We start from the raw sequence: 26,069 nt of genomic DNA on the forward strand, positions 1-26,069 counted from the left end.
GTATAAGGAAAATGTCATCCAAGTTATAGGTTGGCGAGACGTAAGAAAGCCAGTTTATAAAGATTTCATCATAGTAACCTAGGAAGACATCTCACTGTAAAAGAATGTCTTTCTAGAGTGCGGACTCAGTATTGGAAATATGGAGGAGGGCTTACAGGCTTAAGTTTTGGCTATTGCTGAAGTACAGAAAGAAAATAAGAAGGGAAGAGCAATAGTTAATAGTTAAAAGGCTTCAAGTGAGAGCCAGAAGGGTTTCAGAGTGGTTTACAAAGAGACAGTTGTCTTACACAGATTCATATACATGAGCAAGAGATTGCAGGTCCAGTAGAATGTGTGTCCAGGAAGGTCTGGTCCTAAGTTGGTGTAGGTGAGAAAATCTGGAGCCCTAACTTATGGGTTTTAAAAATATGGGCAAGTCCTTCAAACCCTACAGATCACCATGGAATTTTAAAGCTCGCAAAAAGGTGGCCCACCTTTGCCTAACACGAGCTAGCAGGTTTTGTGTTGGATATTTTAGAAGGCTTTCCCCACAAGGCAGTAGGTGCTTCCCTTTGGAAGCACACATAGGTCCTTTTCTAGATGGTTACGTTTTAATGAAACCTAATAAAATAGGAAACACTACTCAACAAAAAGATACAGAAAGTTCTGCTGTGAGCTGTGTGGTGGTGGTGGAGACAGGTGGATCTCTGTGAGTTCAAGATCAGCCTGGTCTATACAGAGAACCCCTGTTTTTTTTTTTTGTTTGTTTTGTTTTTTAAGGAAAAGGACATGGAAAGTGCTACTACTGTCAGGTAGCCAGTAGAAGGCAGCAGCAATACCTGCTCATGGTTTAAATCTAATCTAAAGTAATCTAAAGATGATCGGGTGTGTCAAATCCATTGCTTCGGTGGCCTCAGGCATGGTGGGTCTGAAGACTTTCCCAGTGATCATTCCTCCAGATCACATATGTGTGATCAGGACTGAGACAAGAATACCTCCGGCATCAGGTCCCTTACTTGTGGAATAAGAGCAATTACTATGGTGAAAATCAAATGCAAGCCCTTGACATGTTAGCCAGAATATTAATACGTCCCAGGGTTGGTGGTGCTGACTGATGCCATTATTAAAGACTTAAGGGAAGCAGGGGTCATTTCTTCTACCATTCTATCATGTCTGGATGGCTACAGACTACTGTAGGCACCGCAAGACTCACTGGGCTGCTGTGCCAGATGTAACAAGGCTAGAACAGATTGATCCCTCTCTCTTGTATCTGCTTTTACACTGCCACTGTGAAGTTCATCATTCGAAACAGAGACCTTAAAGTCTGAAATATTTACTACCAGTGGTAAGTTACTGTGGAAACTTTGCAAATGAGGGACAAAAATGTGCTCACTCACAGGGAATGAACAATTCCACTAATTCAGTTTTGGGTGACAGGCCCATGCCACCATGTCTGGCTTTTACGTGAGGGCTGAGAATCCACAATCAAGTCCTCATTCTTGGAAATCAATATGGTGGTTTCTTAGGAAGTTGGGAATCGATCTACCTCAGGACCCAGAATATACCCAAAGGAAGCTCCATCCTACGACAAGAACACTTGCGAAGCTATTTTCATTGTGGCTTTGTTTATAATAGCCAGAAAATGGAAACAATCTATCTGTCCCTCAGTGAAGAATGGATATAGAAAATGTGGTACATTTTCTGTGGTATATTCTTGTGGTGCAAAAGGGAATGACACATTCTGTAGTACACAATGGAGTATTTTCTGTGGTACACAATGGAATATTATTCAGTTGGTTAAAAAAAATGACATTATGAAATTTTCAGGCAAATGGATGCAAGTAGAAAGAATTATCCTGAGTGAGGTAGCCCAGACCTAGAAAGACAAATATGGTATGTACTCACTTATAAGTGGATATTAAATAAATGATATTCAAGCTACAAACCACAGACCCAGAGAGGTTAGGTAATGAGGAGAACTCTGGGTGACTGGGGGACCATGGATCTCTTGGGAAGGGGAAACAGAATAGAATCTATGGGTGGATGGGAGGTGTGGTGTAGACCAGATAGGGAGGGCTGGCTGGAGGGAGAGAAAGCTGGAATTGGGGAACATTTGGAGGGTTATGTGGAAACCTAGTGAAGTGAAAGTTCCTGGAATCTATGAGGGTGACCCTAGCAAGGACTCCTAGTAATGGAAGATATGGAGTCTGAACTAGTCATCTTTTGTAGCCAGGTATGGCTTCCAGTGGTGGGACTCTGTTATATTTGGTCAAGTGTTTGCTGAGGAGGTCCTGTGGAGATCCCTAAACCACCAGGGCTGATGATAGGACATAAGGTCACTCTCTGAAAACTCACATCAGGGCTTCATTGCTGAGGACAACTTCCACACAGCTCATTAATCATAGAGAGGTTGAGCTGGTGTGGGCCTGGAGCCTTCATTCCTACATTTTAGTCTCTGGTGTGAGGAAGTCCTCTGCAGGCTACAGTAAGAGAAAATTGGCCACCAATCCAGCCAGAAAGCCCTCTACCTACAATCTGTCCTGCCTGCAAGATGTGCTAGAGCAATGGATGCTCAGAACTTATGTGAGTGGCCAACCAATGTTTGATTTAACTTGAAGTTCACACCATGAGAGGGACCCCATGCCCTACACTGTCTGGAGAACCAGAGAGTAGGTAGGTCAAAGACTTAGGGTAGTATCAAACATGACTGGCAAAGAAAAAACAAAATCAAAACCCCAATGATATGATTCCTAATGATATTCTGCTATACTCATAGATCGGTGTCTTGTCCAGTTATCATCAGAGAGGCTTTCCCTGGCAGCAGAAAGGAATGGGCACAGAGAACCACAGCCAGACATTATTCAGAGAGAGAGAGTCTAAATTAGAGGTCTCTACTGGGTCCCTCCCCTCGAGGAACCTCATGAAAGAGGGGGAGGAAAGATCACAGGACTCGGAGGGGATGGAGGACATCAGGAGAACACAGACCACAGAATCAACTAAGCAGGGCTCAAATCTTCACACAGAGACTGAAGCAGCAAGCACAGAGTCTGCATGGATCTGTACTAGGTCCTCTGTGTATTTGTTATAGCTATTAGCGTGGTATTTTGTGAGAGTCATGACAGGGGGAGCGGGTGTATTTCTCACACTTTTGCCTACTCTTGAGACTCTTCCTCCTACTGGTTTGCTTTGTCCAGCTTCAATATGAGGACTTTTACCTTGTCTTATTGTATCTTGTTTTGTCCTGTTTAGCTGTCATCTTTTGGAGACCTGCTCTTTTCTGAAGAGAAAACTGATGGGGAGTGGATCTGGGGAAGGTGGGAGGTGGGGGAGCTAGGAAGAGTGGAGGGAGGAGAAACTGTGGTCAGGATGTATTGTATCAGAGAAGAATCTATTTTTTCTCTTTTAATGTAATGTTTTTATTGATTATTTGTAAATTTCACATAATGTACCCCAAGCACATTCACTTCCTAGTCTTCCTAGGTATATCCATCACCATTATAACCTCTACCAAAACAAAAGAAGAATAAAAGAAAGAAAGATAAAACAAATCCAGTTTGTGTTGCCCACCCTTACTCCCACCAGAAACCAGCAACTGTGAAGAGATACACTTCAGCATCCCTATCACAGTTTTTAAGAGTTTTCTTCAATGGTTTCCTGTCTAGACTGTTTCTATGTCTCTCATTCTCACTGTGAGTCTGTAGTTACTGACACCATTGCAGAAGAAGCTTCCTTCTTTACAGTCAACAGCAGCATGGATGATGTATTTCTACATGGTGTCTGGCTACAGCACAGGTCACAGACATCAACATGGCTTCAGGTGGCAGCACAGATCATGGACATCCCATGGACTTTGGAAATAACACGAGCCATAGACATCAACCTGATTTTAGGTGGCAGTTCAGATCACTGACGTTTCCATGGACTCTGGTGTTAACTTCGACCACAGACATTAGCATGGTCCCCCGCCTCATTATGCACGTGCATGAAACTGTCAACAGACAAAGAAACAACTTCCCCACAGAGCATTAGCATAACCGTAACAGACAAGGAAAGAAATAGGCAAAAGGATTTGAACAGCCATTCCCATCAAGGATCTCTAATCATCTATCTATACACACGGCACAACTTTTCAGAATTGAAGCCGTTTTAACTCTAAATGTCTTCAACAGAGAAGAGGGAAAGGCATTCCATGGTGCATTTAATATATCTGTCAGCAGCTTGGTAACTCCGGCATGTAATTCCTAAGATCACACCCAGAAAACAAGTAAAAGTCTTAGTCTACATATATAATCTTTTCCAGGTTACAGAGAATGGCTGATTCAGGCTCCGAGTCCTTCATTACTAGAAGTCCTCACCAAGGTCACCCCCATAGAATCCTGGGACTTTCTACTACACTAGGTTTCCACATCATCCCCACAAATGTCTTTCAATTTTAGTCATCTCTCCAGATACATTTTCCCTCCATTCCTCTGCCACCGGATCCCTTTGTTTCCGTTCACGACTGCCCCCAGTGCACTTGCAAAATCTTTTCTATTTCCCTTCCCAAAAAGAACCATGTGTCCCCCTTGGAGCCCTCATTATTTAGCCTTTCTGGATCAGTGGATTGTAGCATGATTCTCATTACTTAACAGCCAATATCCACTTATAAGTGCATGCATACATGTTTGGTTTTCTGAGTATGAATTACCTCACTTGGGATGATTTTTTCTAGTTCTGTCCATTTGCCTGCAGATTTCATGATATTATATTTTAACAGCCAAGTGATACTCCATTGTGTAAATGTAAAACATCTTTTGTACCCATGTTTCAGTTAAGAGACATCTAGGTTGTTCCCAGTTTCTGGCTATTGTGAACAAAGCTGCTCTGAACATAGTGGAGCAATAGTCTTTGTGGTAGGATGGAGCATCCTTTGAAGATACAGCTGTATAGCTGTAGCTTGAGGTAGATTGATTCCCAGTTTTCTGAAGAAGTACCATAATAATTTCTATAGTTGATATACAAGTTTGTACTCCCACCAGAAATGGAGGAGTGTTCCCCTTTTCCACACCCTTGACTGTATAAGTTCTCACTTTGTTATTAATCTTAGCCATTAGGATAAGTGTAAGATGGACTATCAAAGTAATTTGATTTACATTTCTCTTGATGGTAAGGATGTTGAACATTTCTTTCAGTGTTTATCGGACATTTGAATACAACACTTTTTAATTGGATTATTTGGTTTTTCTGATATACTATTCCTTTGGCTTTTTATATAGTTTGGATATTAGTCTTCTGTCAGATAAGGAGTTAATAAAATCTTTTCTTATTCTATAGTCTGCTACTTTGTCCCATTGACAGTGTCTTTTGCCTTATAGAAGCTTTTCAGTTTCACAAGGTCCCATTTATTAATTGTTGATCTTAGCGCCTGTGCTACCAGTGTTCTCTTCAGAAAGTCATCTCCCTTGTCAGTGTTTTCAAGGCCACTCAGATCAGTATGTCCCCGGTGGCAGTGTGGCCCTCAGACATGGCCTCTGGTGGCGGCCCAGACGACAGAAATCACCATGGTCCTTGGTGGTAAAACAGGCCACAGACATCAACACAGACTCAGAAATGGCCCTCAGCAGCAGTGTGGGTCCAGACATCGCGTGGCCTCAGGTGGCAGTGCAGGCCACTTGCATCTGCCTATTCCTCACCAAGGTCACATCTCTTCCCTCCACGGTACATGAACCCCTCTTCTCCTACTCTCCCGTCTCTCCACCATCTAGTTGCACATCATATTGGAGCCTACCAGAACCACAGCAGGTTGAAGCTCTGCTTGTCTGAGTCTTTTTCTTGGAGAATCGAGTCTGTTGATATTCAAATATATCGATAACCCATTTGGTTTTGTTGATGTGAGATTATTTCCTGGGTTTTCATGGGTTTAGTTAGTGTCCTTGGGTTGGAGTTTTCCTTCCAGTACCTTCTGTAGTGCTGCATTTCTGGATGGATAATATTTAAATTTGACTTTATCATAGAATATCTGGTTTCTCTTTGGTGACTAGAAGGTTTTCTGGATATCGTAGTTTATGCTGGCATTTGTGGTCTCTCAAAGTCTGCAGCACATCTGTCCAGGCCCATCTGGCTTTTAGAGTCACCCTTGAGAAATCGAGTGCAATTCTAATAGGTCTGCCCTTGTATTTATATGTATATGTTTATATTTATATGTTGCTTGCTCTTTTTCCCTTGCAGCTTTTAATATTCTTTCTTTGTTCTGTGTGCTTAGTGTTTTGATTAATACATGACAAGGAGACTTTCTTTTATGGTCCAATCTATTTGGTGTTCTGTAAGCTGCTTGTAACTTTATAGGCAAAATCTATGATTTTGTTGAAAATATTTTCTGGACCTTTGAGCTGGGATTCTTCTCCTTCTTCTATTCATATTGTTTGTTCACTGGCATTTGGTCTTTTTATAGTGTCCCAGATTTCCTGGATTTTTTTTTTTTTGCCAGGAATTGTTTTAGATTTAACATTTTTGTTAACCAATGTATCTATTTCTTCTATCGTATCTCCAACACCTGAGACTCTTTCGTCCATCTATTGTGTTCTGTTGGTGATGCTTGCATCTGTAGTTTCTGTTTGCTTACCTGGACCTATACATTTCCATAATCGCTTCAGTTGTGTTCTCTTTATTGTTTCTATTTCCATTTTCAGGTCTTGAACAGTTTTATTTATTTCCTTCAACTGTTTGCTTTTTCTTGGCTTTCTTTAAGAGTTTTACTCATTTGCTCTTTAAACACCTGAGTCATCTTCATGAGGTTGGTTTTTAAGGTCGTTTCCCTGGGCTACAGCCGTGTTAGAACATTCAGGGCTTGATGCAGTAGGACTGCTGGGCTCTGGTGGTGACATACTGTCCTGGCTGCTGTTGACTGTGTTTTTACACTGGCTTTACGCATCTGGGTTTGGGGTGATTATAGGTCCAAGTGTTGATTTCTGAGTTTGTCTCTATTGGATGGTCTTGTTTTCGACTTCAGCACAGTGGCTTTCCTAATCTACTGCTATTTCAGTCAACAACTGTGACTCCCGCAGCCACTGGCCTGCTTCTCTGGTAGCAGCCCAGCAGCTCAGGCCACAGCCTGTGGGAATTCTCTTCCCGCAGGCACTACCTCTGCCGCTGCCACTAAAGGTGCCTTTAACTAAATCTCTATCATTCTATTTATAAAGACTGGGGTGAAAACCTGTGGGTTCAGAGATTGAGTAACATCTAGCTACCTTTCTCTCCTTGCTGGCATCTCCCAACAAATGAAAGCCACAACCATTCCAAATCCTCCCTACTCCTTCTGGTGCCCCCTTCTTATCTCTTCCAGATGCCCTCTGATGCTCTATGATTGCTTTCTGTCAACTAGGTGCTAACTCAGCCTCCTGACCCATGGTTAAGTTTATTTAATTACCACAAATGGAAATTCAGGGTTCATTCATAGGACAGATGTTTTGTTTCCCTTGGTTTCTGTTTCCTCTCCAGTCCTCTGGCCTGTGTGGACTGTGGTCGAATAGGAATTTTATGCTATAGCTGGAATTCTGGTGACTGGTGTGGCCCCTTGTCAAGTAGGGGCTCTCCACCAAAGCTGAGGCCTGGGACATGGTGATATAAAAGGGGTAAGGATTGGGGATACAGTGAGAGGGACACTGGGGGAGTGGAGAAGGTCCAAGGGCTTAGGTGGACTCCTGTTGGCCAGCGAGGTCTCTGGTAGAGCAGGAAATCTCTGCCCCATTGTGCGTGGGCAAACTCTGTATTTTAACAGTTCCTGAACGTCTCTTAAAATTTGAAAACTTGAAAGGAAGAGTATCCAATTAACTGCCATAAATTTATTCAATAAATAATCAAGTTCAAAGAAAATCGGTTATAAAATTATATAGGTGGATTTAACAATGTTCTTAGAAGTTCATTGCTCTGAAAACACAGAACTGAATCATCTAGAAATGCCACAAACATGCTTACGATTGGCAACTAAGGTGGAGAACAAGCAGAACAATCCACAGCAGCTGAACAAAGCTCCTGCTTTTCTCACGAAACCAGAGGTCAAAGGGAGGGCTCAGCGCCTGAGAAGCCAGCACACACAGCACAGTGACCATGACCCTCACTTCTTCTGTATGGGGTTTTAGTGTCGAATAGAAGCATTTAGTGTGGTTACTGAAGTTAATCTAGTCCAGCAGAAACTGCAAGGGACAAAGAAAACGTAATTCTAAAAGTGAAAGTTCAACAAATGGAAATGAAATCATTTTTATTTTAGCAATAAGAGCACATGGTTCACAGCCATGTATACTCGCTGTATACACAGTCTCTATGAGACTGAAACCTCGTACGCAAATATTCGTCGTGGTCATGCTCATGTTTTTATATTTTATTTTCATTGTTCCAGTAGATTTTTGTCCACTTTCATTTGACATTTTACTAACTCCCTCTTTGTGAGAAGTGCAAACAAGGGGTGGATTTCACAACCGTGTTCTCTGCTGTCTCTGAATTCCTGTAACTTATACTTTAGTAAACTTATCTCCAGGAGCTGCCCCTTCTCTCGCTTGCCATTCTGCCCCTAAAGGAGTTAATCCCTAGGTATTTGAACTGATCTCTGGGCATCTCTTCACAAGTGAACTTTCTGTTGATGGGTTTGACCGAAACTTGGGTAATATAAGTGTTATGTTCATCTTTCCTGTAGGCTATGTTTTCACATCAGGGACTTGGTCTCTCCTCCTTCAAAACCTAATGCTATCTTCTATAAAGATTCATACTCTGTTTGTCTTAGAGTCTGTAATTAGCAGGAGACATAATCCTCCCTTTTTTCCCCCCATTTTTGCCATTGGGTGGGGTCATTGGTGAGGTTTCCACTAAACACCTCTGACCTCTGGCTTCTAGAACTAAAGTTTATGGGGCACCTCATAGCTCTTTAAAATATTTTTAGTGTTATCTTACATTAAAGACTTTAAGATACATCATGAAAATAAAAATAGGAGAAGCAAGGGCAATGAAGCCAATCCCCAGGAAGGGAAGTTCAGCCTTGTGAGTGCAAGCCACAGCTTTATAAACCCGCCTCTGGGGGGCAGTAGAGTGCAGAGGGTGCTTATGGTTTCCTTAGGCCTTCTTATCCACCCAGCCACTCCCCAACTGTGAGATCTGTGCCTAGGTTTATTCTGTGAAACAGACGTCCTTACAAATCCTCCCCTACGAGGTTTTTGATAAGATTAAATGAGATACTTCCCGCCATGCAAACACAATTGCCTCCGGCACAGAGTAAACGTTTGATTCAGGCTTGCTTTATCATTATCAAGTAGAATGTCTACCTTTGTATGGTACACATCATTACCAAGTTTAAGCAGCAGTAGGATAAAAAGCAGGTAGGAAATTTATAGGGAAGATTTAAGCATTGAAAATCTCCTATAGCCCCAGAGATTTGTACTTCTATCATTTTATTTCAAATATGAAGGTATCTTTTAAATGTGTCAATAGTAGTTGCCCGTATTACCTGCTTTTTTTCTGGGTGGTACCATTCTGGCTATACAATCTCCTATAGGTAATATAGGAACCTCAGTGTAAAACAAAGAAAACACACTTAAGTCCAACCATGTGCTGTCCTCATTGAGCAAACCAGTTATGGTGCCAGAGGCCCAAACACATAGAAAGTGGTCATTGTGATACATTGTTAATGGGAATAAAAATCACAATTATTACTAGTGCCTACAATAATTTAAAATGTAAATTCTTTCTGAATTACCAACTCCACTTCAAATTTTCTTCTGTAGAGATATAAACACCAATATTGAAGGTTCCATTTAAAAGTCTTTATTGTATATAGCATTGATTATGGCAGTGAAAAACAACTACAGACTGTCTAGCGATAATTCAATGTGACATACTTTTACTATGGAATGTTAAGTGACTTTCAAATAATGATTTAGATTTCAGATTTTATAGTTGGGAGGCTTAGGATATGTTGGTAGCTGTGAAAAAAAGTTCCTGCAAGATATTTATAACATCATCTAACACACACATACAACACACATATGCATACACATATACAAATACTCATGCATGCACACAAACATACAAACACACATGTACATACATTTACACACACAAACACACAACACACACATATGTATACACATATACAAATATTCATGCATGCACACAAACATACAAACACATATGCACACACACAAACACACACACTCTTTCTTCTAGTCTCTTTGGCCTCTTTTATTTTCTTTCTCTCATTTAATGTCTGAAAATTAATAATTCCTGTAATAGCACGTAGTTTTCTAGTTGTCTAATGTTGATGAGTTAATGTGGCCCCAACACTCGGTTTATAGTTTGAATTCAAGTCACTGATTTTCTTTGTTGGCATTATTTGGACTGTATCTACTGTGCAACCAGGTTGGTCTTGAGTTTCCTTGCCTCAGCCTCCCAAACATAGTCAGGACTATAGGTGTTTGTCATTGTGCCTAGCTAACTTACATTTGTTTTTCGCTTAAAAATGGACCATCTGCCAGGTTTTCCTCTGGGTCCTTCCACCTGTGTAGTTTCATAGGCCATCTTATTTTATTCCTAGAATTGGAACCAAAGGCCTCACATGTACCCCACAGGCCCTTTGTCACAGCGTCACACCCTCACTGTTTTCTCTTCTTAGTTTCACAGATAATCGTCTAAACCAAGAATAAATAAATTTTCATCTGTTGGATTAATGGCTAGCAGAATCTGACTACCCAGGTGGTTGTATCATTTTTGGCTACCTCATAGAAGCATTCCTTTCTTAATTACTGATGCTTTTAAAATATTAGGATCTGGATTATTGATAACAGGAAAAATGTTGTGTACAAATACCTAGCCCATTGTCTGGAAAATCCCAACCGAGATCCCAGGCTAGACCACTACCTCAGGAGGAACAAGGCCCTGAAAACCCCTGGAAAGGAAGGTGATAACTAGAAGGAAGATAGTCATAGATTTCTTGCCATGCTAGCTGTTCAACAAGGCAGAGTGGACCATAAGATAAACTATTAAAAGGGCTTGGCATCTCTTCTTCCTCGCCAGTTCTTATTTATTTATTTATTTATTTATTTATTTATTTATTTATTTTTTGGTTTTTCGAGACAGGGTTTCTCTGTGGCTTTGGAGCCTGTCCTGGAACTAGCTCTGTAGACCAGGCTGGTCTCGAACTCACAGAGATCCGTCTGCCTCTGCCTCCCAAGTGCTGGGATTAAAGGCGTGTACCACCATCGCCCGGCCTATGTGGTTGATGTGGTTGCTGGGAATTGAACTCAGGACCTTTGGAAGAGCAGGCAATGCTCTTAACCACTGAGCCATCTCTAGTTTTTAAAGGGCATGCAAAAACCTCAGCTGCTGAAGGAGCATACCAAGCGGGTGGGTCTCTGTGAGCCTGTGGCTAGCTTGGTCTACAAAGGGAGTTTTGGGGCTGCCAGACCTACACAGTGAGGCCCTGCCTCAAAACCAGATGCACAAAATGCCAACGGTGACTGTCCCTGTCTGATCAGTTCAAAATAAGAAACTCCCCAGGAGACATGAGTAGAAATTGAAGAGGAGCTGCCAGAGCAAAAGACAGGTGAACCTGTAGGGCAGGAAAATCAACTGCCAGTGCAAATTTTCCTGTGTTTTCCAGCACTTCCTTTGCTTTGACTCACATGTTTTATTTCCACACCAGTGTGGCAATGCACTGGGAATACCCGCTCTTGTGACAGAAGTCAGGTCATCCGAGTATGTGATAACAATGGTGTCCTGTTGCCACCAAAGTCAGACTTCCATTTTCTGCCAAGAGCAGATCAAATCAAAAGCGGTTTCTCAAATGAGGATTGAATTGCTGATAAAATATGACTTTGTATTAGGATTTTGCTGACTAAATTGGCTATAAACATCAGAGTTGGCCATAGACATTTGAATATAATTAAAGCCTCATTGCCACTGCAGTAGAGTTTTGCTAAGGTTTCACTTCCTTTGGGACTTATGCAAAGCTCTTGGCCTTTTGGTGACTCTGCCAAATGGTTGGGAACAGTATGCTTAAATATGCTATCTGTTGAGCCCAATCAAATGCTGTTCCTTAAGCATTGCTATTTTCTTTATTGTATGCACTGAGAGAATATACAGAAATATTCTATTTCACTGGATCCCTAGTAAGGTGGCAGATCCCTGCATGTCAGTGTGTTTAGCTTCCTACTTCTGGGACATGAATATTTAACAAGCCATCCTGCATATCTGCCACATATAGATGCCAATGCATATAATGAACATGGGCTTTTGTGAGGTTAGGAGATATCTTTGTGGGCCCCATTGTAGCATAGAACTAGTGAATTTCACTATTCTGGAACAAGATAACATAAGCGTCCTGCTGTCCTTCCCAGCGAGCTGTTGGAAGGACATAGACAAGGGCTAAGGAACCCCACATACCTGAATCCAACAATGACTAGAAAATGCTAAATGTGGAGCATGTAAAGGCACTGATGTTACTTTACTATCAAGGTATGGATATACCAATTTAATTTCTTTTTTTTCCCCCGATTTAATTTCTATTACATGCCCACTAGATGCCAAACTTGTCTGAAATGTTGAGGATTCAGGACTCATAAACTCTGCTGTTAATCAGCTTGCGTGTCTCCATAGAAAAAGACCTGGTGAAAATACTTAGAACCCAATGTGCAGTCACAGAGACTTTAAAATGTTTACAGCCATTAAAGGGGGTGGGGTTGACAGGTGTGCATGGAGAAATTCAAAGAGACGCTCTAAAGGATATCACATTTGAACACTGGAGTATATTACATTAAATAGTTTGTCCTTTGGGGTTGAGAAAGTTGCTTATGTAACTCACTGAAGACGTTACTGGAACTTCCTGGTCTCCAGAGTGAGTTCCAGGACCGCTAGGGCTATACCAAGAAGCCTTATCTCGAAAAACAAAAACAAAACCTAAAAAAGAATGAAGAAAATGCTTTATTGTTTCCTTTATCTATTTCTATACAACAAACCATCGGAAAGCAGTTAGGGAGCTGGGAGTGTTATGATCTGCTGGCTGTGTCACCTGTATACCCAGCTCTCTAAGAGACAAGCCCCGCCCACTCCCAACCCTCCCCTTCTGCTGAGTCAAGGGGATCTTTGCCTACTCCAGCCTGCTGGCCTCTCTCTCTCTCTCTCTCTCTCTCTCTCTCTCTCTCTCTCTCTCTCTCTCTCTCTCTCTTCTCCTGTAGAAGTAACTTCTGCTCTCTCTTCCCCCATCTCTCCCCCTCTCTCTAACTCTCCTTTTCTCTCTCTCTCTCTGCCTCTCTTTTCTTTCTCTTTGCCTTCCCACCTTTCTTTTTCCTCCATAACCCAGTAGATAAACTCTATACCTAAACTCTCTCTGCATGGTGTATCTGTCTCTCTTCCACTGAGGTTTCCCACATGTCAGGGTGGGTGACCCCCCCCAAGACCTCAGGGGACTCGCCAAGGCCTGGGGGACCCACCAAGACCTCAGGGGACTCGCCAAGGCCTGGGGGACCCACCAAGGCCTCAGGGGACTCGCCAAGGCCTGGGGGACCCACCAAGGCCTCAGGGGACTCGCCAAGGCCTGGGGGACCCACCAAGGCCTCAGGTCACCTGCCACTACCCCTCGTGGGACCAGTTCCCCAGAACTCGATCTTTAAAAAAGATTAATGGAGCATAGCTGCTCATATCTTACTCAAAATGTGCAAGGTCCTGGGTTCAATTCCTACCGTAAAAGTAAGTGACTACATAGCAAAGTCACCCCGGAAGGGAGTTGCTCTATTCTCTGTTCCCACGTTACAGTCTTACGCTGTGCTTGTCTCTTTCTCTAGGTGGTGATCAGCAAACTATAGTCCCCAGGACAACCTGGTTTGATGTCTGTTGCTATAATTAGTTTTATGGGAATCTCCATGTTCATTTAATTGCTTCTTGTCTAGGCTGAAACAGTAGAGCTGAGGGTTTATGGCACATGCTTTATGGCTTGAAAGAGTGGAAAGCACCACCTCCACTGTGTTCTAGCTCAGTGTTGTCGGTGGGTGGAGCTTCTAGGATGATGTCAGCATGACTAGATACCGTTCAGAACATGGCTGCTCTGATGGGAAAGATTAATTCCTGCATAACTTTAGTACATTTAATTCTAAATAGATACTTGCTGCTAATGACCACATATTAAACAACATATTAATTAATTAAAAATAATTAAGTTCTGGAGAGTAAGTTCCCTGAGTTCAGCATCCAATCTTTGCTTATGATTTTTATCTAATTATATCCCATCATGCACAGTATTGCTTTATACACAATGGCGTCTCTGAGTCTCGGCGAGCATTTACTGAACTAAAGTTCTCGTTTTTTCCCTTATTGTAATTAAGCCTTGTGAATGACTTAAAGTTAAAACATTTTCTTAGAATGACTAGTAATGGTGTCCAGTTGACATGTGTTGTAAGCCACATGTTGGGGGCCACATCTGTCAGGGTCCAGCCTTGGCAAAATTTGCACATTCCAGAGTAAGAGTGCAAGGATTAGAATTATTAAGTCAAAGGAACAGAGATATGAGAGAATTCAAAGACAGACAGAAAAGCACCAGTAGGGAAATTCAGTGAATACTGAATGACCCACATTTATTTTCCACAGGCTTATATACTTCACTCCTGAAGCGGGGAGAGAGGCAACAGATGTCATTAGCATGAGGTAAGGAGTAGACTAAGTATCCTGCAGGCAGTTCCACCCTGGAACCTCCTGTCAATCTCCTTTAAGGAACAGGAATAGCCAGGTGGAGAGGCTCCACCTTCACACTCAAAATGCTCACTAACCACACCTTAGGTCAGGGTCTCTTGTTTGTAGCCACACCTGCCGTCAACAACTTTGAAAGAGCAGAGCTCAAACTCTTTGACCTTTAGTCAAGGTGAAACAGGTCCACACCTGTGGGCCCCCACACTTACAGCCAGGGGCTTCTTAAAAATGTTTCCAAATGTTGTAGACCTTTGAGGGTCTGATTTATAGACTCAAGAATGATCTACATGTTAGATGCTAGGGCAAGAACTTGTCCCTCCAAAGCACCAAGGGAAGGAAATGTGTTTCCTTTGGGCAAAGAGAAGTTTACCTGGGGCCTGGAAAGATGATTCAGCAGGTAAGAGCATTTACTGCATTTGCAAAGGACCTGCGTTCAGTTCCCAGCTCCTACACGGAAGCTCACAGCTAACTCCAATTTCAGAGGATACCTCTTCTGGTCTGTATGGACTCTCACATGCACATTATATAAAGATGTACACTCAGGAGCACACACGTTTGTACTCATAAACCACAGTAAATGTGTATATATTTAAAACTTGCCTGGGGCTCTTAGTGATTTGATCTGAGATTCCAAACAATTTAACTGTCCTCAGGGCAGCAATTGGCTGCAGTGACGTAGAAAGAATCATGGTTTCCCTTCCCTTCAAGTTCCAACACTGGAGCAGGCTCATCTGGCTGTTTTAAGGCCATTACGTCTCTGCTTTATCTTAAACTCCAACTGTTTTATCCCACAGGCATTGTGGGCTTTGAATTTGAGAGCCGATGAGTTTTGGGATATGGTATTCCTTGTCAGAGGGTCTGATATAAGTAAGTTATGTATGCATCATGGGAAGGGAGAGTTCATCAAATCAAATAAATGGCTCTGCCGTGTTTTTCTCCATTCAAGAGTCTTCTTGCATCTGTATAACTAAATGACTGTGCTCAAGGGGAGCAGGAGAGAGCTGAGCTACAAGGCAAGCTCCTGTGTTGGTTTATGATGTAGATGATTTAAAGGGAAAAACTCACCTGCTTCACTCAAGAAAAGAGAGAGACTTTTAAAAGACCGGAAAGAAGAAAGATAAAAATGCTGAGCTATACCTAGTAAAGTGGCTAATACTTATAAGCCAACTCTCCAGAGGTTGAGGTAGGCATACTGTCATGAGTCTGAAGCCAACCTGGTCTACATAGTGATTTCCAGGCTAGCATGAGCCACAGAGTAAGATCCTGTCTCAAGGAGGAAGAATAGGAAGAGAAAAGAAATGAAAAAAAATGATAAAAAAGAAAAGAAAGATAAAAAGAAAAATGCTTTGACAGACATGGTTATATATAATTTTTCCATTTTGTATAAAGCTTTTATTAATAATATTCGATTCATTGTGATAACTCTTTGCTTTTCCCCTGCTTGAACTATAATATACAACTGCTATTCTATACATACTTCTGTATAATTTCTAAAGGATACAATAAGAATATGCACATTTTATATTCCATAGTTTAGCAGATGACCTTGCAAAAACATTTGCCACTAAAATATGTGTTGCCATTTTCTGTTGCAATGTGAAAGTTTGGCCACCCTGCCAGGAAGCAATGAGCTCCAGGCTTTAGTCTAGGCACTGTGCTATCCAATTCATCATTGTCCTCATGTTGCTACTGGCTGCCTCTTTATTATGAGGTACCTAGTTTGATTTCCTAACCCTCTCTTGAGTCTGCAAGCCTCTCTGAATACACAGCCTGGAAAACACTGAGTTCCAAATAAGAAGCCACTCTAGGAATAAGGAGAAATGATAAACTTTGAAAAGGGACACCTCTCTTACATTCGAAGAAGTAAGCCGCTGCCCTTACCAGCATAGTGTCAGAAACCCTAATGCGTCAGTAAGAATTTTGAGTGACTGCACATGGCCATCAAAGCAGAGAAACGTGATAATATAGGAAGTGTTTCTTCCTATTCACCACCGGGCTGAATAGAAAATGACTTGTTACGAGTTAGAGGCTCTGACTACATTGTTACTTCAGAAGGATGGTGTAGATAGATCCTCAGGCAAAACGGTCTTCTGAACCCACAAAGTAGATGCCTGCCTTGCTACTTCTGATTGGTGGTAGCCTGAGATAGCAGGAGAGAAAGCTGGGAGGGAGAGGAGCTGAATGTCGGATGGCACTCTTAGGTAGGCAGGGCTGATGATCATGCCTGCAGAAGGCAGCGAGAGTGAGATAATTGGGCGGGGGCGGGGAGTAGTAAGCCGCAGAGCTGCAAGTTTTTCTGTATACAAAAGCCAGGGACTTCTCTGGTCTAACCTCAAGAAAAAAAGAGAAATCTGCGGAAAGGAATGCAGATAGAGGTCTGCCTCGGTTGCTCCACCTTCAGGCTGTCGCTTAGGTTTGGGGCGTCGTCGTGAACTTCTTGGTCAGTGTCCAGCCAGTAATTGAGCACTAAGGGAGATTAAGGCCTTGTCACTCCTGCCCAACATGGGTGCTTTTAACATAATATTTTTCTAAGCTCGGTATTGCAGTGGCTGAAGATTTGCCAGATCTGCCTTCTGGCACGAGAGCTCCCTGCCAAACCCTGTTTCCTTTCCCGTTTCTTTTCACGAGTGTCGGATCAGCACGATGCTTGGAAAGCTTTCCCTGCCCAATTCTGCAACCTCATCTTTTGATCTTTCATGGGTCTTGTTACCCAATAAACTGTTGGCTCTTCAAACGCGGCATCAGCGTCTGCTTCCTGAAGGACCCAAGGGGTCTTTGCGAAACCAGTGCTCCTAAGAAGGATCCTATAAACATATACAGTCACCGAGTAAATCTAATACAAATGCTGATGCATGAGAGCTTAAATTAGCTGTACACGAAGAACAGGAAAACGCTTTTCTCCACAATCAGTTACATGCCTCTAATTCTGCTTCACGTTGCCTTAATTCCTCTAGCGGAAGAAAGAAATTAAGCTTACACATTTCCCATATTTTCAGTCATCATTTCTGAGGCCTATTTAAAGTTCCTCGTGGCATTTCTCAGAGGAGAAGATGTTTGATATGTTGAAAGGCCTGGTGTTCGAATTCTCCTGAGGGTTTGCTTGCATCTGGCTTTGCCTGCAACTTCAGCATTTACTGAAAGGGGGAAATGGGGACGATTTAGACTTAAATTCTATCCTTTACAATTTATGAATTTATATCGTGCCATAATTATAATTAAGTTTGAAACCTTAAAGTGTGCTTGAAAAATATCTGCCTCCTTGTTATTATGAATTTTACATTTCTTCGTTCAAAATCTGAGATAATTCCATAATGGCTCCCTGATAAGAAAATAATTGATGTTAAACTGCAAATATAAGAGCACACCTAGAAGGGGCCTCAGGATCCTCAGCTTTGTGCCGACCACATTCACACACTCAGTATTTATATTCACTGCAGAAAGTTATGTTTGGAAACAAAGGAATTATTTATGTATTTTGTCTGCTTATATTTAAGGAAGCCCCTGTGTTTAGCTTCGGTGCTGTGGGGACAAGGAAGAGTAGATGGAATCTGAGCAACGACCCTTAAAGAGACATGGTAACTTTTATCTCCCTCATTTTTTCTCAAGGCAGCAAAGAAAACATGAAATAATTGATTAACAAAAGATAATAGTTTGTGGAAGTATATTTGATAATTATCTTCCAAGTCACCCTACTATTGCTTATCTATTTGTGGTTTTGTTTAGTACTTTTTTAAAAAACTAAAGCATATTTAAATAATTGCGTATTTTGTGTCGCCAGGGCTTTCTTTCCATTTTACAGTTTTCCCTTTTTTAAACTGCCAAACCTGTGATTGCATTCTCATCAGGATAATATTTTGCTTGTTTGGTGAGTGGTACATATTTACTGTGTTTATATGCTTATATTTTAATTAGTGTTTGATGTCAAGTCATAACTTTCATCATTTCTTTTGTCTTCACATAGAATTTGTATGAATATGGGTACTTATTAAAAAGACACTCCAGATGAGAATAGCTAAGTGTACTGTGCTAGCTAAGGAAAGACTGTTCTGGACATCAGCGTCCTGTGAGGGCATGGAGCACTTCCAGTTCATCTTCTCAGCTTGTGCTGAAAGGACTCGCTGTGACTCAAGGTTTTCAAGGTTAATCCTAGAACAATTAACGCTCATTCTCAGGGTGTGAGACACACTTATGAATGCAAGCCAGCACAGCACGACAAAGTTCAAATATTCTCAATGTGTGCTTGAGTGTGTCAGTCACCTGGTACTAAATCTCACTTTCTTCCAAACTCTTTCACAGTATCTCTTAACGTAGATACCGTAAAATTTCGATTTATTTGTATGTTTGTTTGATTGTATACCTATCCGCCTGTCTGTCTGTGTGTATAGGTGTGGGGTACCCAAAGAATCCAGAAGAAGGCATCAGATCCCTTGGAGCTAGAGTTCCAGGGGTTGTGAGCTGTCTGCTGTGTGTGGTGGAGACTGAAGTCAGCTTCTCTGGAAGAACAGCCATTGCTCTTAACTGCTGAGCCATCTTGTTGTCAGCCTCCTCTCAATATATAAACTGAACAACTATATCTCAAGGTTTTGGGTTGCCTTATTTATCGCGAGTTCTAGATGCTTTACAGCTGTGTAATTTTTAGGCAGCATACATATGGGATAAACACTATTAGTTCCATATTAAGGCAGCAAAGACTCTAACACAAGACGATTCAGTAGTTTCCCCAAGGTCCATTGCTAGTAATGATGCAGCTGAAATCTGAATGTAGCATTCTGGTTTCAAAGTCCATGCCCTTAATAACCACATATTGCCCCGGTAGTAAATCATTTATCAGAGCCCAACCCAGACATCTTCGTACTGCTTTTGTTGTTATTTGTGTGGAGATCATTCCAACTTCCCCTCCCCCAGTGTGTCTGTACATTAAGAGAGATTCTCTTTAATGCTGCTATTGGTCAAAATGCATGGAATTTGGCACAGAGGTTTATAAGTTAAGGGGAACACCATTTCCCATTTTAAGACGTTAAACACAAGGTCTTCAGAAGGTCCTAGAAACCATTCTCAGCCTCTGACTAGCATTGTTTGATTTTTAGCTAACTTGCTTTTGAAGATGTTTAACTTCTCCTTTGTGAATGGCCATCAAAGAGACTGAGTTACGGTCTTTAATGTGTACCAGTGAATATGAGCTTGTGGGTCCGGTGGAGAACATCCAGTTATGCCAAAGTATTTGGAAGGGCTCAGCCATATTTCAGTGGCCTGAGAACATGTCAGTGACACACACACAGGCATTAATGTTCCGTTCTGGTTGCTGAATGGCTGCCTGAACTTAGAAATAGGTCACCTGCTTACAGAAAGCCTCTGGTGGAGGGTCATTATGAGCAACCTGCATACCAACACCCAAGCACAACAGAATGCAGCTCTGTCCTTTTCACATTCACAAGAGCAAGGCATGCTACGTTTGGGGGATGATATCACTGACGGATGAATCTTGTAACTTTGACTTTCCCCAAGGGGCAAACAGTAAATCACTGGGAGGGGAAGTGGTCCTCATACCACTCGGGCTGCTGGGAGGACCAAGGGTTTTTTTTTGTTCAAGTAGGCATGCGAGGTTAATGTCTGACTCATGGCACCAGATAATAGTCGTCCGCTATCGGAGGAGAGGCTGAGGGAATCTGGTAGGAGGGTAAATCAAAAGCGTCTGGCACGTTTGAGGAGCAGGCGGTGGGAAGCCCCAGGCTCAAGGCTGATAACTTATCTGTCTCCTGCAGTGAGACTTGATCCTGTAGCTGAAATATAGCCAGGGTATAACTTACATATGGGGCACTGCAGAGATATTTATAGCAAATTAAATTTCTTAAAATTTAAATCATACAGTTGTTGAAACAGATATATGTAGAAAACAAAATGACACCATTAGATAAAACAAATGCTAACCCACCTAGATTTAATTAGCATTTGCTTTGTTGTTTATTTTCCTTTTCTCTCTTCCTTCTCTTCTTAAAAAAAAGGAAAACTTTACGGAAAACTGAATCTATAACAGGAAAAGCAACAATCTTATTCCATTCACACCCTATCCACTTTTTTTTGACATCCTTAGACTATTTATAAGGAAATCTTACCCATCTTTTCACATCACCTTTGTGTTCTTATGCACTGACTTTTAAGAGATAAGGATTATTTAGAAAATATAGTCACAATATCATGTCACCTAAACCATTTAATGGCAGTTCCTTAATGTGCTGAAACATCCACTGATGTTCAAATTTTCCTGCTTTCTATTTTCTGTGATTTGTAAGTTTGCTTTTGCCAGAATGGAAATGTCTGATAGCCCTCTTGCCTCTCCCCTTTCAGTCTGAGGAGTCCTTGTTTACGTCACGGCTTATCTTCCTCGCAGTGTATTCGGATGAGGAAACTCACTCTAGGTTTTGCCCATTGCTTCAGAGCTGCTCCATTTACCATTTTTCTTAGTCCTCTGTATTCACTAACAGAGAGATCTGGATTTAGACACTGACACGGTTATGCATCCTCTTTTTGCAGTCGGAATATTTTATAGACATCCTGTGCGCCTCTCTCAGGGGCACTTTGTGTTTGTTCTCTTGGCTTTCTTTTCTGTTTCTCAGATCACATTATCATGTGATCTTTCCCATCTTTTTAAATAAGTAAAAAGTTATAGTTACAGCTAAAGTCCTACCCCACCGTCTTTCCCTCCCTAGAGCTAACGATGATTCTGAGCTTGTGTGCTTCATGTTCTTATACTTTAAATTCGTGTGCATACTTTTATAAAGTAGACCCAAATTGTGTATGTGTTTATTAAAATGTTTACATATTGGTTGTCACATTGGCTGCACTTATTTGCAGCTTTCATTTGAGACTGATCTGTTGCTGCACGAGGACCTAACTGACATTGTCCTATTTGAAGATTACTTTATCACCCCTGTACTTACAGATAATTTGGTCAACTTGAGTTTCTTCACCTGTGGATAGCACTCACTGCAGGCAGATTCTTGTACCCACGTCTTTACATATGTCCTGAAGGTACTCCTAACAGGCAATGTTTCCAGTGGCAGTGTTGCCATAGAGTTTGCTCATGCCAGCTCTATTGGTCTGTAAACAAATTTTATGTGACGGTGTGTATCTGTGGGGGTGTTGCATGTGTGTGCAGGTGCCCACAAAGGCCAGAAGAGGATATCAGATCTCCTGGAGCTGGAGTTAAATGAGACTTGTGAGCCGCCAGGTAGGTGCTGGCCAATGAACAGGTCCTCCACGGGAGTCACTTCGGCCACTGAACTGCCTCCTGAGCTCCCTTTATTTCTAAATTTCTAAAAAGTTAGCGAGCTGGCTTTCAAACACAGGAGCTATTAATATTAAATAATAAAGACTTAAAATTAAGTGAATTATATTGAAACAAAAGTAATACTTAAAACTAACCTCTTACTAGTTATTTCACTGAATACACTAAAATTGTCTATGCTTGAGGGTATTTGCTGTTATGGTAACAATAAAGGAAATACTCCGTGCTGCTGTGTGTGTGACTGTGCTTCTCGTCCCTCCTCTTCCTCAGGTGACTTCACATTGTCTACTAGAGATCAGCTGTGACTGAACGATTTACACAATAGGAGTTAGAGACCGTCACAAATCAAGGCTGAGTTTATCGCTTCACTGATCATCTAGACTTGCAAAAGTGAGATCCAGCTCATAATGCATACATCGCACTATGTGTAACCCTTAAAATGAAGGGTCCTTTAATCAGGGCTCAATGTCTATTATTCCGTCAAATATCCAATGTCCTGTTATGAGGCTACATTAAAATTCTTCAAAAGTGATGGATGATTTCAGTGACAGAAGCGTCCAGAGGGCTAATTCAACAATTCCACACCAAGAATATACTTATCATGAACGAGAAGCATTTTGTTTTGAGAGAAAACATAAGAGAATATCTTTGTAGTCAGTAAGGAAGGGCCACTCTGAGACATTTTCATAAATGTTCTCATTTGTCAGACGCAAATGTGGGGGTGGCTAGCTGCGTTCAGCTGTTCCCTTAGCCTGAGCCATCTCTCTTTTAGATTATCTTCATGCTGCTCATGAAGAGGGGTTCTCAGGCAATGACTGAGCAACGAGGTCATTAATGTGCAAGCCATTTCTACCCAACGTAAGATTCCTTGGATGATGTTCTTGGTTCTGGAATCCCTCTCAAGAGGCAAAAACCTTATCGGTTCTGCATTCTGATCTAATGGACACCCCCAGTCATTCTTCCCCACTTCTTATATATTGTACCCATAAATAATCTAACTCCATCTCATAGTCTGTTTCCTGGGAACCCCATTTGCCACAATCTTCATGACTATGAGTCAAGGAAGGTTTGTTTTTGTTTTCTCTTGTGGGGGTTGGTTTTTACAAGACAGAGTTTCTCTATGTAACAGCCTGGCTGTCCTGGAATTAACTTTGTAGATCCGGCTGACCTCGAACTCACTGAGATCCGCCTGCCTCTGCCTCCCAAGTGCTGGGATTAAAGGCGTGCACCACCACCCAGTGAGTTAGAGAAGGGTTTATCCTGCATCAGTTTAAAGTTTTATTCTGACACTCCATTGGGTTTGTGTGGGAATTACTGATTTTATCACAGTAAAGCTTGCAGAGAATTCTACTGAGTTTGAAATTCTGAAGACAGATTTCTGACTCTGGGCATGTGCCACCAAGCCTATCTATGAGTGTATTTCCCTCTGATGCTATTTCAGTCATGGAGGAAGCGTGAGCACCAGATCAACTCTGGCAAGCAAACCTTCGCCTGATTACAGTTGGCCAGCATTGCTTTCAAACAGCAGGCAATTAATAACGAAGTTGGATGGTCCCTGTTCTCCATCTTGCAAATGATAATCAAGGTTGTAGACACTTAGCAGGAGAGTTGTGGCCAACTGACTGTATTCTACTTTAACTTGGTGTGGCCAAATGGATGCATATCTCCTGCTTTATTCAGTAGTACCACGATATCCGAATAATTGCTGTCTGGATATACTTACAGAGAGACTTCATTCTATTTATTTATTTATTCATTCATTTATTTTGGTACGAAGGGTCTTGTTCTCATTACTTCACAATAGCACAAAGAGGTGCCTGGTGTGTGGGCGGGAGAACGTCTTCCACCTCTTGGCTGGTAGCTAGTACTCTCCATTGGACACCAACTATGTCCCTGCTGGCTGGACGAGACGTGTACACGTTGCGGCTATAAATAGAAAGACTGTGCAGCACACATGCCTGCTCTTCCCCTTCTTCCACACACGTCCCTCTTCTGTGATCTTTCCTTGATCTCTGATAACCGGCCCTTTCCACCCTATAGTGGCAAGAAGAGGAGAGCCATATGTTCACAAATTGGACTAGGCATGCATGCTCCAGCATTTCTTGGAAATAAAAGAAGGCACAGTTTTTTTCTTTTTTGGAAAGTCATTTAGATTGATACTGAGTGAAGAATGTAGGAATAAGAAGGAAATCATTACATTGTAAGACCTTAAAATTAGCTGGTTCCCGAATCCCTTATGACACAGAGAAATGTGTGTCTGATGAGATGTGGTCCTAGGTCAAGCTCGGTGACAGTGATGATTTAGAATCTAGTATTGCAAAGGTCCTAGTTCTGTGTGTAAATTTTTAACACCCCCAAAATCCCCTATACATGAATGAGGAAAGATACTGTAGCCATCTCAGCCAGCCTTCAAAGAGGAGCTAATCAGAACACATGCTGGAGGAGAGGAGCGAACACCGCTCCGGGTCTCCCAGGTCAGGGCCACAGCCTCTGAATTCAGTCTCCCCCCCAAACAAAGATTGTTTTTTGTGTTCCTTGTACATATTGCACATCTGGCAGTGTCTCCCCAAATTTTAATTTATTTGGTAGGGTCTGAGGACCAGACAGACAAAAGAGAAACTTTTCTCATGGTTACTCAGAGAAAATGAAGGAACTTTTACATACCTGTAGTTAAAAAAAAAAAGAATACTCCACCAAATGAAAGCAATATGGAATGCTATTTATGTTCCAGCTAGTGTAGAGTTTAAAGCAGAGATGCCTGAGAACAGGACATCAAAACAATAAATAACAGCAACCTTCCACCAACAACTTAGCTTAGCTGAGATGCTCCTGTCAAGATATTGGGGAAGATGAAGAATCTCCACAAAGACTAGTTCTCAGTAGCCTGCTGCAGTGCTGTGGCAACAAACAGAACGCTCTCATGCCCTCGGGCCTGAAATTTAGAAAGGCCTTGAAACTCCTGGCCAGCCAAAGGGCTGATGGTGCTTTAACAGGTAGTCTTCACTTCTAAGCCCCTGGACGTGCCACGGTGGATTGTCTTGTGACCATTTATGTAGCAAAACTAGTACATTTAATCTGCTTTAAGATATTTTTACTTCATTTTTATGCATCTGAAAAACAGAACACATTTTATCTTCATAGCCCATCATCAATTAGCAGTATTTTTTTCTTTCTTCATTGAGAAATAAAATAATTGCCCTTTTTATATTCAAAGAAATAATGGAGCAGAATGATAAATGATACTTGTATCAACTTAACTTTCAAGACTTTCTTTGCCCGTAGTCACAGTGTTAAGTTTTTTTTTTTATATAATTAGTATATTTGGGGAGGGTGAAGAGGCAGGGTTTTCTTATATAGCACAGGCTAGCCCTGAACTCGTGATCCTTTTGAGAGCCACACCTCTCAACTGCTGGGATTACAGGCATGTTCCATCATCCCTAACTCTGTGATTATTATCTCATTTAAAGCAAAAAAAAAGTATTAATATACAAGAATTAGCCTTGTTGTATGGACTAGATAGAGAACTGGCATCAAGGGAGCTAATTTATAAAAAACAAAGCCTTGCAGAACCCAGTTATCTGAATACCGACTGTACTCTTTCTCTAGGTTATTCTGCGTCTTGCTGCTTTTTCTCCCCAGTTCCAACAGCCAGAATGGTATAAGCATTATAGCAGCAAGCATTTATGTACCATCCATGTGACTGACACTGTGTATGTGTGTGTATGCATGCATACATGTGTAAACTCAGTTAATACAGCCTATTAGTAAGGTAGGATCCTCATTCCCGCTGTTTCATAGAAGAGGAAGCTGAGACACAGAAGCAGTTCTCCAGTGACAGAACGACCTTGAGCCAGGTGGCCTGTGGGGCTCCAGTTTTGATTTGTCCACAGAGTATCAATAAGTAGCACTAGGACCCTCTCTTCCCAACATGAGGACCTAACCCAGTGGCCACAGTCATTCACCTAGTTTCAGGAAATAGATGAGTTAATCTCCCAGTTTATTGTCTCCCTATGACTTCCCCCAAGTTCCCCAATTCTCAAAATGTACTTTTTTTGTGAACTGCAAAGTAAATTACATAACAGTGTTTCTTTGGGGCATTTTATCG

At 41.7% G+C, this 26,069-nt stretch overlaps 1 long non-coding RNA gene across 1 annotated transcript; it reads left to right on the forward strand.

The window, feature by feature from the left end:
* Positions 1–14,580: 14,580 nt before the first annotated feature.
* LOC142859221 (uncharacterized) lies at positions 14,581–19,094 on the forward strand. Its single transcript, XR_012912138.1, has 3 exons — positions 14,581–14,637; positions 18,191–18,254; positions 19,065–19,094. It is a non-coding gene; the product is annotated as an uncharacterized LOC142859221 (long non-coding RNA).
* Positions 19,095–26,069: the final 6,975 nt, after the last annotated feature.

Source organism: Microtus pennsylvanicus, chromosome 10 (genome assembly GCF_037038515.1).
Source record: "Microtus pennsylvanicus isolate mMicPen1 chromosome 10, mMicPen1.hap1, whole genome shotgun sequence".
In the NCBI taxonomy this organism is placed as follows: Eukaryota; Metazoa; Chordata; class Mammalia; order Rodentia; family Cricetidae; genus Microtus; species Microtus pennsylvanicus.